Source organism: Mesoplodon bidens (genome assembly GCF_964165515.1).
Source record: "Mesoplodon bidens genome assembly, chromosome: 1".
NCBI classification, from domain to species: Eukaryota; Metazoa; Chordata; class Mammalia; order Artiodactyla; family Ziphiidae; genus Mesoplodon; species Mesoplodon bidens.
This window is the reverse complement of record NC_138176.1, coordinates 212,893,651-212,906,151: the sequence shown is the minus strand read 5'-3', so window position 1 is coordinate 212,906,151 and position 12,501 is coordinate 212,893,651.

Sequence of the window (12,501 nt, the reverse complement as noted above, 5' to 3'; positions counted from 1 at the left end):
TACCACTGCAACAAAAAGAATAAAATACCTAGGAATAAACCTACCTAAGGAGACAAAAGACCTCTATGCAGAAAACTATAAGACACTGATGGAAGAAATTAAAGATGATACAAACAGATGGAGAGATATACCATGTTCTTGGATTGGAAGAATCAACATTGTGAAAATGACTATACTACCCAAAGCAATCTATAGATTCAATGCAATCCCTATCAAACAACCAATGGCATTTTTCACAGAACTAGAACAAAAAATTTCACAAGTTGTATGGAAACACAAAACACCAGGAATAGCCAAAGCAATCTTGAGAAGGAAAAATGGAGCTGGAGGAATCAGGCTCCCTGACTTCAGAATATACTACAAAGCTACAGTAATCAAGACAGTATGGTACTGACACAAAAACAGAAATATAGATCAATGGAACAGGATAGAAAGCCCAGAGATAAACTCACGCACATATGGTCACCTAATATATGACAAAGTAGGCAAGAACATACAATGGAGAAAGATAGCCTCTTCCATAAGTGGTGCTGGGAAAACTGGACAGCTACATGTAAAGGAATGAAATTAGAACACTCCCTAACACCATACACAAATATAAACTCAAAATGGATTAAAGACCTAAATGTAAGGCCAGTCACTATAAAACTCTTAGAGGAAAACATAGGCCGAACACTCTATGACATACATCACAGCAAGATTCTTTTTGACCCACCTCCCAGAGAAATGGAAATAAAAACAAAAATAAACAAATGGGACCTAATGAAACTTAAAAGCTTTTGCACAGCAAAGGAAACCATAAACAAGATGAAAAGACAACCCTCAGAATGGGAGAAAATATTTGCAAATGAAGCAACTGACAAAGGATTAATCTCCAAAATTTACAAGCAGCTCATGCAGCTCAATATCAAAAAAACAAACAACCGAATCCAAAAATGGGAAGAATACCTAAATAGACATTTTTCCAAAGAAGATATACAGATAGCCAACAAACACATGAAAGAATGCTCGGGCTTCCCTGGTGGCGCAGTGGCTGAGAGTCCGCCTGCCAATGCAGGGGACGCGGGTTCGTGCCCCGGTCTGGGAAGATCCCACATGCCGTGGAGCAGCTGGGCCCGTGAGCCATGGCCGCTGAGCCTGCGCGTATGGAGCCTGTGCTCCGCAACGTGAGAGGCCACAACAGTGAGAGGCCCACGTACCACAAAAAAAAAAAAAAAAAAGAATGCTCAACATCACTAATCATTAGAGAAATGCAAATCAAAACTACAATGAGGTATCACCTCACACCAGTCAGAATGGCCATCAAAAAATCTACAAACAGTAAATGCTAGAGAGGGTGTGGAGAAAAGGGAACCCTCCTGCACTGTTGGTGGGAATGTAAATTGATACAGCCACTATGGAGAACAGTATGGAGGTTCCTTAAAAAACTAAAAATAGAACTACCATATGACCCAGCAATCCCACTACTGGGCATATACCCTGAGAAAACCATACTTCAAAAAGAGTCATGTACCACAATGTTCATTGAAGCTCTATTTACAATAGCCAGGACGTGAAAGCAACCGAAGTGTCCATCAACAGATGAATGGATAAAGAAGATGTGGCACATATATACAATGGAATATTACTCAGCCATAAAAAGAAACAAAATTGAGTTATTTGTAGTGAGGTGGATGGACCTAGAGTCTGTTATACAGTGTGAAGTTAGTCAGAAAGAGAAAAACAAATACCGTATGCTAACACATATATATGGAATCTGAAAAAAAAAAAAAGGTTCTGAAGAACCTAGGGGCAGGACAGGAATAAAGACACAGACGTAGAGAATGGACTTGAGGACACGGGGAGGGGGAAGGGTAAGCTGGGACGAAGTGAGAGAGTGGCATGGACATATATACACTACCAAATGTAAAATAGATAGCTAGTGGGATGCAGCCACATAGCACGGGGAGATCAGCTCGGTTTTTTGTGACCACCTAGAGGGGTGGGATAAGGAGGGTGGGAGAGAGAAGCAAGAGGGAGGGGATATGGGGATATATGTATACGTATAGCTGATTCACTTTGTTATAAAGCAGAAACTAACACACCATTGTAAAGCAATTATACTCCAATAAAGATGTTTAAAAAAAAAAAAAGAAAAGAAATGATCCCTGCTCATTGTGGTGAGGATGATTTTCTTTGCAGTTCAGGAGCAGACTCCGTGTGTTTTCAGATAGCTTAACAGAAAGGGAATGTGTGAAGGAGAAATTGAACCCCTTGCATGAATTTCTGCAAATAAAATTAAAAAATCAGTTGTGTGACTTTATATAAAATACATAAAGAAGAATTATCAGTGGAGGGCTACCTGGCTAAAATCAAATCCCTTTAAATAAAGATTTATCCTTGGAGAACAGATCTCAGGCTTTCAGTTGGGAAGTGAATGGATGTCTAGAAAACAAGTGGTAAGGACCACAGTGTGGGAATGGTAGAGGAAGACAAGTGTCCCAAACCCGTTTCTAAACTTCGCATACCCAGAAGATGCAAGTCTGATGGAGAAACAAAGTCTGAAGTCTCATCTAGGCCCAGGATTATAAAGGCAAACTACCAGTCAGACCACCGTCACATCTCATTTTGCAAGGAAATCTGAGGAAGAACTTGAAAGACCGAAATTGGATGACTCTATCAATGAAGAAGAAAAAGACTAGGAGGAAAAGAGACATAAAGTCACATCCAGAGAACCAGTTGCTAGACCACTCCCTGCAGAAGAACCAGAAAGAGTAAAACCATAAACACACACAGAGGAAGAAGAACAAAGAGATGAAAAAGAAGAGATTCAGAGGTCAAACTAAAGAACAAGCACCTAAACAGAAATCTAAGGAGCCAGGCAGAACAGGGAGTTCAAGATAAAATTCAGGATGAAGGAGATAAGAAAGATGAAAAGAGGCACAGAAGACAACCCAAAGATCCTAGCTGCCAGAGACGTGAGGAAAAAGAACCTGAAAGAGTAATATCACAAGTTTCCGATTAGAAAGAGAAGGATGAAAAGTTTGGAGACGGAAAGTCCAAGATTAAAGTGCCAGCAGGGAGAAGAGGTGCAAAACTATATCCAAGGACCCAACTGAGAAAAAAGTTGCTCAAACCAAAATAGTTGTGTCCTCCAAGACCCATCCTCCAAGGTGCATTCAATGCAGACAGTACCTGGATGACACTGAACTAGGATATGAAGAGCATCCTCCTGATGCAGTGGATGAGATGCGGTTGCTTACAAATGGGAGAATGTCTATCTTCAAAGCCAGTGAACCTGGCTTTGAGAGGCTCTTCCCCAACCAAACTGACATGCTTCAGCATGTACTGTAAAAGTGGTCACCTGTGCCCGATCAACACCTGCCTAATTAAGAAGAATGTCAAACTCTTCTTTTCTGATTCAGCAAAATCAATATAAAATGATGACCAATCTCTTGAAAGTGGTGTTAATGGCAAAATTCTTGGCCCCATAAGTGAATGGTGGATCACTGGCTTTGACAGAGGTGAAAAGGCTCTCATGAGCTTCAGCACCTCATTTGTCAAATGTATTATGATGGCTCCCAAAGCAGAGAATGCACTGATGTTCAGCATGATGCAAGAGAAGATCTACACAAGTAAGGCAGTAGTTGAGTTCCTGCAGAACAACCTGACTCAGCCTATGAAGACCGGATCAATAAGACTGAAGTTACTGTTTCTCCTCTGTGCTCAACCTAAGTCAATTCACTGTCCAGTTTGTGGTGGAACAAGTAGAGAATTATGATGAGACTGGGGATAGTGACAAGCAGCCCATCTTCCTGACCCACTACATGAGGGACCTGATCAAGTTGGCAGGGGTCATTCTGGGAAAAAGGCAAGCTGAAAGATGTCAGACCATTGGGCATTCTACCAAGAAGAAGGACAAAGGCCTCACTAAAGCCACCACTACCAAGCTGCTCTACCAGACCTCTGACACTTTCTTCACAGAGCAAATTGAAAAGGATGACAAAGACAAGAAGAATGCTTTTAAACGCCGACTGTGTGGCATTTGCAAGATTTGTCAACAGCCTGAATGTGGAAAGTGTAAAGCCTGTAAGGATACGGTTAAATTTGGTGGTAGGGAATGGAGCAAACAGGCTTGCCAACAGAGGTGTCCCAATATGGTCATGAAGGAGGCAGATCACAACAATGTCAATGGCAATATCCTGGAGATGCCATCACTCCAAAAAAATGTATCAGGAGAAAAGAAAGTACAAGAATTTGATCTATTGGGTTGGAGAAGCCATCAAGACTGCTGGGAAGAAGAGTTACTATAAGAAAGTATACATTGTCTCAGAAACCCTGGAAGTGGGGAACTGTGTCTCTGTTATTCCAGATAATTCCTCAAAACCACTGTCATGGCACTATGGGAGGACAGCAGCAAAGGCAGAGCTTGCATACCCACTGGTTCTGTGTTGGGACACACAACGTCCTCGGGGCCACATCAGACCCCTTGGAGCTGTTCCTGGTGGACAAATGTGAGAACATGCAGCTTTTCATACACTCACAGCAAAGTGAAGGTCTATAAGGTTCTGTCATAAAACTGGGCCTTGGAGGGAGGCATGGATTCTGAGGCCCTGATGGCAGAGGATGATGGGATGGGAAGTCCTATCTCTACCAGCTGTGGTATGATCAAAACAATGTGAGATTTAAGTCCCCTCCAAAAACTCAGCCAATGGAGGAAAAGTATAAACTCTGCACAAGCTATGTTCATCTGGCTGGAATGAGGCAAAAAGAAATTCCCAGGATCACAGAGCAGCTCAAGGATCTGGATGGCCAGGTTCTCTACAGCTCAGCCACCAAGAATGGCATCCAGTATCGAGTGGGAGATGGTGTGTACCTCCTCCCTAAGGCCTTCAACTGTCCAGTCCTGTAAAACACCCACAGAAGGAGCCTATCAATGAAGATCTGAATCCAGAACACTACCAGAAATACTCCAACTACATCAAAGGCAGCAACCTGCATGCCTGTGAGCCACACCAAATTGGCCGCATAAGAGATCTTCTGTATCAAGAAGAGTAATGGCAGGCCGTGTGAGACAGATATCAAGATCAGACAACAAGTTCTACAGGTTGGCAAAGGCCTCTGCTCTGCCAGGAGGCAGCAGACTCTTCCAGAAAACTGTGCCTGAAATGGGGTTGTAACACACGGTGGTGTTTTAAGAGTTAGGTAGAGGTAGCTGTTTTTCCAAGTGTTTCTGATTTTCTGTGGGTACTGACAATGACTATAACTATGTCATAGTCCTTGCTTTTAGACCTCTATTTTAAAGTTGCAGAGTTTCAGAATTCTCCAAAAGAAATCCATGAGCTGAAGTCCAGGGTGTGACAAAAACAGGGGTGGAGTGCTGTGGGCTCTGCCTGAGGCACCCCCAGAGATCCTTGAGTTCTGTTTACGACGGTCTGCATTCTGCTCCTTCCCAGGAGTCCCTCCCCACTCCCGATCCTCCTGTTCTTCATGGGCACCCCCTTTCCTCCCTTTTTCTAGGGTTTCTCTCTGTCCACACTTTTCCCAAGGTCTTGGCTTCACTCAGTCTTTTTCTGAGATCCTAACAGTAGTTAGGAGCTAACCTGAAACTATACAGATAGGTATAAAGTTGCTTCACTTCTTAGCTATTGCACATCAAAGATTTTCTAAAGAAAACAAGAAAAGCAAAAGTAAACATTATTTTTTAAGCTACACAAAGTAACTTAGTATGTAAGCCCTAAAATATCTTGTACAGTCTCAATATTCCCATAAGCAGTATTCCTCAAGTTAGGAGTCAGGTTGGGGTTTACGGCCTTAGACCCTGGCGCTCATAGCTCCTCCACAACTACCCTTTTTCTCAGTCATGGAATATACCCACAAGGACTGCTAAGTGGCAGCCAAATGGAAAATGCTGCACTACTTTATTAATAGCTGGGCAAGTCTTTCATACTATCCCATGTAGGCTTGGTAGTCAGTGGTAGAATGGAGGCTTAAGGGTAGACACCTGAATGAGGCCTCCTACTTCCCCCTGGCCTACTGAGAAGACCACCTGACTGCCCACACACCTGGAAAGGTGGCAGCAGAGAAGGCAGAGGATGGACCTCCCCAGGGATGCTGACCATACGGGAACATGAAGCACAACTGAGGGTAGGCCCTCCTGCCATACCAACTGCACAGAAGCAAGGAACTGGAGGGAACAAAACACGCAGGTGGCCTGTTAAGGTGTAGTGACCCTGACTCATGGTGAGGAAAGGCCACAGAAGTTCTCCCTCCATAGGTAGGTGTAGCTCCAGGTCCTGGGTGAAGAAAATATTTGTGCATGGCAACCTGCTGATGCCAGGGATTCCACAGCTCCAGCAGTAAGGTCCAAGATTCTCTGCCTTTGAGGCTTATCCCCCTCCTTGCTTCCACATGTTGAAGGAGTAGGAATTTTTGAGTTCTCTGGAAGCAGTATTGCAACACACCAACCACCCCTTCTTTCGATGCCCAATTTTCCCTAAGCTACAGGAGAGCCAAGAGCAGTGACTATTCCAAGACGAAAATCTCACGACAACCTCAACATGCTCTACTTCTCTATAACACCACTGGGCCACAAGGATCTTGCCCAGAATCAAGTGAGGGTCCCCAATTTTTCCCCAGCTTACTAACACCATGAATAAAGTATTAGTAATGTCATGAATGGAAGTGGATGACAAGATAAAAGAAATTAGACTTAGCAAAGTGGGTATCTATAAAGAAATATTAAGACAAATCTTGAAACAAAAATTATTCACGGGTTTTGGTGAAATTTGTCATGCAAATTATACTGATTGTTGTTTTATTATTATTAACAGCATTAGGACAGTCCTGCTCTTTTGACAACACCAGGAACGATTTGTAATACTAGCTGACTAAATCTGAACCTGTCTGGTTAATTCATTATCTGATATGATGAACAATGATAACTGTGAAGTTAGACAGATATTTATTTAATATGTCAATATCAAACAGCTATAGAGATTACAGCATTTTTATCCATAAAATATGTTAGTATTTCCTATGTTATTACTATGATCATTTATGTGTTTATGGAATCATAAGATGTTTGGGCATTGTTTAAAACTAGTTCTGGAGAGGTGGGAGTGGGGAATGAAGGGATCATAAATAAAACTAGATTGCCTATATGTTTATAATTTTTTAGGTGGGGTGATAAATATATGGGGTTTCATTAAACTGCTCTGTCTACTATTGTATACATTTAAACTTTTCCATAATAAAAAGCTTTTTAACAGAAAAAATCACTATTAATATGTAGAATGTAATAAGATACATATATCTTTAAATTTTGTGTTACATATATTATATATGTAACACAAGTTACAATAAGTTACAAGCTACTCTTCTTTAACAAGCTGCTAAATAATTTCCTTTTTAACATTTGTTCATTTCTCTTAGCCCCACTTTACTACTGTGAACTATAATCACTAGTACTGGGATATCAGAAACTGTATAAATGAATATATATGTATACACATATATATAAAGATTTTTTAAAAGAAAATACATCTACTCCCAAATTTCCATTTTTATTAAATAATTGCCCTTTTCATCTTTGATAATTATCGCAATGTATAATGTTTAGAGATTAACAGAGCTAAACATCTGTAATTTGCACTAAGTAATCTATTTTCTATATTCAACTAGAAATGACAAAGAACAATGTACCTATAATAAATGTAGTAAGTAAAACTATCTATAGTTGCAAGATATAACAGACAATAAGATTTATATGAAAAGCAAAATGAGCATTTTCAAACTATTATACTAATAGATGCTACAATGGGCAGTTTAAGAATAAGACATAATAATTTAGATTAGAGTAACAAAGACTAGATCTCAGTTTAGCATAATTTCTGAAATCCACCAGTTTGGGGTTATTTTTAATGTTTACCACATGTCTAACTCTGAGAGAAGATAAACTCTGAAACTTTGGCTGAGGGAGGTAGTAATATCTCAAAGCAGAAACTTATATTCCTGCTTATTTAAGATTCTCTTTCATTAGAAATGGAAGCCAGTTAATCCATCTGTAAAGGCTTCCTTTGTTGGCACTGTGGGGAATAGGACGCACCCCTCAGGTGGTTGGCCTTTCTCATGTTATTCTCTATATCAGTTGGGTTCTTTCTCTTCATGCCCTCCCCACCTCTCCTTGGGTTCCTCAATCCTTCCCAGGTCCAGCTTGAGACCCACCTCCTTTTCAGATCTTGGCAACCATAAAGCTGTTTTCCTTCCCTGATATCCTTTGGCTCTTAGTATCTTTACCGCAATCTTAGGACATGCTGTTTCCATTGCTAGTTTTTCAAGTATATGTTTGTAAGTTCCTTGAAGGCAGAACAATCCTTGAATCCACCCTTCTGTCTGTTAGAGATGCTCAATAGATATGTGTTGTCTGATACCAACGTTTACCCTCACAAGTGTCCAAATAGTTTATATCAGCCTTTTTTTTTTTTTTGGCGGTATGCGGGCCTCTCACTGTTGTGGCCTCTCCCGTTGAGGAGCACAGGCTCCGGATGCGCAGGCTCAGCGGCCATGGCTCACGGGCCTAGCTGCTCCGTGGCATGTGGGATCTTCCCAGACCGGGGCACGAACCCGTGTCCCCTGCATCAGCAGGCGGACTCTCAACCAGTGCGCCGCCAGGGAAGCCTAGCCTTTTTTTAAAATTAATTATTTATCTTATTTTTGGCTGCGAGTCTTCGTTGCTGTACATGGGCTTTCTCTAGTTGCGGTAAGCGGGGGCTACTCTTCGTTGCAGTGCATGGGCTTCTCACTGCAGTGGCTTCTCTTGTTGCAGAGTACGGGCTCTAGTCATGCGGGCTCAGTAGTTGTGGGTCGCGGACTCTAGAGCACAGGCTCAGTAGTTGTGGCGCATGGGCTTAGTTGCCCCGTGGCATGTGGGATTTTCCCGGACCAGGGCTCGAACCTGTGTCCCCTGCATTGGCCAGTGGATTCTCAACCACTGCGCCACCAGGGAAGCCCTGTATCAGCCCTTTTGAGTGAAATTTTTCCAAAATATTCCTATACTCCTCTTTTTTCCTATATAATCACAAATCTAATCCTAATAACTCAGAATAGTCATTACGAGCATTATTTTTATTAATAACATTAATCAATAAAAACTATTAATTAGTAAAATTAATAACTAAGTTAATAATAAATTATTAACTAAGTTGTGAGGCAGTAGTTTCCCTCTCTCCCCCTCTCCTTTGAATCTGCTTTGAATCTGCTTTGAATCTGCTGTCTGAAATTAATACAGCTACTCTTTCTTTGGAGTAGCGTTAGGATGTTATATCTTTCTCCATCCTCTTACTTTTAACCTATATGTGTCTTTATATTTAAAGTTGGTTTTTTGTATATAAAATATATTTGGGACTTGTTTTTTGATTCATACTGACAGTCTCTATCTTTTAATTGGTGCATTTAGACTACTGACATTTTTTTTTTTTTTTTTTTTTTTTTGCAGTACGCGGGCCTCTCACTGTTGTGGCCTCTCCCGTTGCAGAGCACAGGCTCCGGACGCGCAGGCTCAGCAGCCATGGCTCACGGGCCCAGCTGCTCCGCGGCATGTGGGATCTTCCCGGACCGGGACCTGAACCTATGTCCCCTGCATCGGCAGGTAGACTCTCAACCACTGCGCCACCAGGGAAGCCCTAGACTACTGACATTTAAAGTGATTACTGATATAGGTGGATTACTATCTATCATATTTGTTACTGTTTCCTATTTGTTGTCCTTCTTCTTTGTTACCGTTTTTGTCTTCTCCTTTTCTACCTTCTCTGGTGTTAATGCAGTATATTACATGATTCCATGTTTCCTTCTCAGCATGTCACCTATACTTCTTTATTATTTTTTTACATCTTTATTGGAATATAATTGCTTAACAATGGTGTGTTAGTTTCTGCTTTATAACAAAGTGAATCAGTTATACATATACATATGGTCCCATATACTTCTTAAAAAAATTTAGTGGTTGCCCTGGAGTTTGCAATACATATTTACAGCTAATCCAAGTTCACTTTCAGATAGCACTATACGGATTCATTGGTAGTACTAATACTTTACAATAACAATAAAATCCTAATTCCGCCCTCTAATCCCTTGTATCATTGCTGTCATCCACTTCAATTATACATAACTATAATCATCAAATGTTTTTGCTGTTATCACTTTTTTTAATGAGAAGATGGAATTGGAGCCTAGGTTATTTTCTACATTATTTTTAACTATTTATTTATTCGGCTGCGTCGGATCTTAGTTGCAGCACGCGGGATCTTTTGTTGCCGCATGCAGGATCTTTCATTGCGGCACACAGGTTCTTCATTGCAGTGAATGGGCTTCTTTCTAGTTGTGGCGCATGGGCTCCAGAGTGTGTGGGCTCAGTAGCTGCAGCACACAGGCTCTCCAGTTGTGGCATGCGGGCTCCAGAGTGTGCGGGCTCAGTAGTTGAGGCTCACAGGCTCTCTAGTTGTGGCACACGGGCTTAGCTGCCCCGCAGCATGTGGGATCTTAGCTCCCTGTCCAGGGATCGAACCCATGTCCCCTGCATTGGAAGGCAGATTCTTAACTACTGGACCACCAGGGAAATCCCACTATTATTATTTTGAACAAACTGTTATCTGTTAAATCAATAAAGAAAAATAAAAGTTTTTATTCTACCTTCACTTATCCATTCCCTATTGCCCTTCCTTCTCTATTTGGATCTGAGTTTCTGACCTGACTCACTTTCCTTCTCTCTGAAGAACTTCTTTTAACACTTCTTGTAAGACAGGTCTTCTGGCAACAAATTTCCTCAATTGTTCTCTGTCTAAGAAAGTCTTTATCTCTCCTTCACTTTTAAAGGATAAAGTCACAGGACACAGAATTCTAGATTGGAAGGTTTTTTCCCTCAACACTTATATGCTTCACTTCACTATGTTTTTGCATAGGTGATTTCTGAGGAGAAATTGGTTGTAATTCTTATCTTTGTTCCTCTTTTGGTAAGGTGTTTTTTTCCCTATGGCTTCTTTCAAGATTTTTTCATCTTTGATTTTCTGTCATTTGAATATGTTATGCCTAGGTGTAGTTTTTTTCTTTGTTTATTTTTGTTTTGTTTTATGGCATTAGCCTCCTTGGTGTTCTCTGAGCTTCTTCAATCTGTGGTTCAGTGTTTGACATTAACTTGAGGAAATTCTCAATCATTATTGCCCTAAATATTGCTTCTGTTTCTTTCTCTTCCTTCTTCTGGCATTCTCATTATGTACATGTTATGCCTTTTATAGTTATCCCATAGCTCCTAGATATTCTTTTCCATTTATTTTAGTTTTTTTTTTGTTTGCTTTTCAGTTTAGCAAGTTTCTACTGACATATCTTCAACCTCATACATCTTTTCCTCAGCTATGTACAATCTACAAATAAACCCACCGGCACTTCCCTGGTGGCTCAGTGGTTAAGAATCCGCCTGCCAATGCAGGGGACATGGGTTCGATCCCTGTTCTGGGAAGATCCCACATGCTGCGGAGCAACTAAGCCCTTGCACAACTACTGAGCCTGCACTCTAGAGCCCACAAACCACAACTACTGAGCCCGCATGCCGCAACTACTGAAGCCTGTGTGCCTAGAGCCCATGCTCCGCAAGAGAAGCCACTGCAATGAGAAGCCCATGCACTGGAACAAAGAGTAGCCCCCACTCGCCGCAATTAGGGAAAAGCCTGTGTGCAGCAACAAAGACCCAATGCAGCCAAAATAAATAAATAAATAAATAAATATTTTTTAAAAATGGGCTCCCCTGGTAGCACAGTGGTTGAGAGTCCACCTGCCGATGCAGGGGACACAGGTTCGTGCCCCGGTCCGGGAAGATCCCACATGCCGTGGAGCAGCTGGGCCCATGAGCCATGGCCACTGAGCCTGTGCGTCCAGAGCCTGTGCTCCACAATGGAAGAGGCCACAACAGTGAGAGGCCCGCATATGGCAAGAAAAAAAAAAAAAAAAAAGCCCACCAAAGGCATTCTTCATTTCCATTTCAGTGATTTTAATTTCTAGCATTTCTTTTTGTTTCTTTCTTAGAATTTCCATCTTTCTGCTTACATTATCCATCTGTTCTTGCATACTATTTTTTCCATTAGTGCCCTTAGCATATTAATCATAGTTATTTTAAATTCCTGATAATGTCAACATCACTGCAATATCAAAGTCTGGTTCTAATGCTTGCTCTGTCTCTTCGAACTGTGTTTTTTGCCTTTTAGTACACCTTGTTATTTTTTGTTGAAAGGCACATATGATGTACTTATTGGGTAAAAAGGTTGTAAATAGGCCTTTAGTCATGTAACGGTAAGGTGTAGGAGAAGGGGAAGGTTTCTGTAGTCTTATGATTAGATCTCGGTCCTTCAGTGATCCACACAAAGACAGAAAAAAGAGCACCTTTAAGGAAAAAGGATGACAGGATGAGTTTGGGACAAGCTGAGTCTGAGATAATTGTGAGATATCCTAATGGAGGCAGAGGTCTAGAAGGCA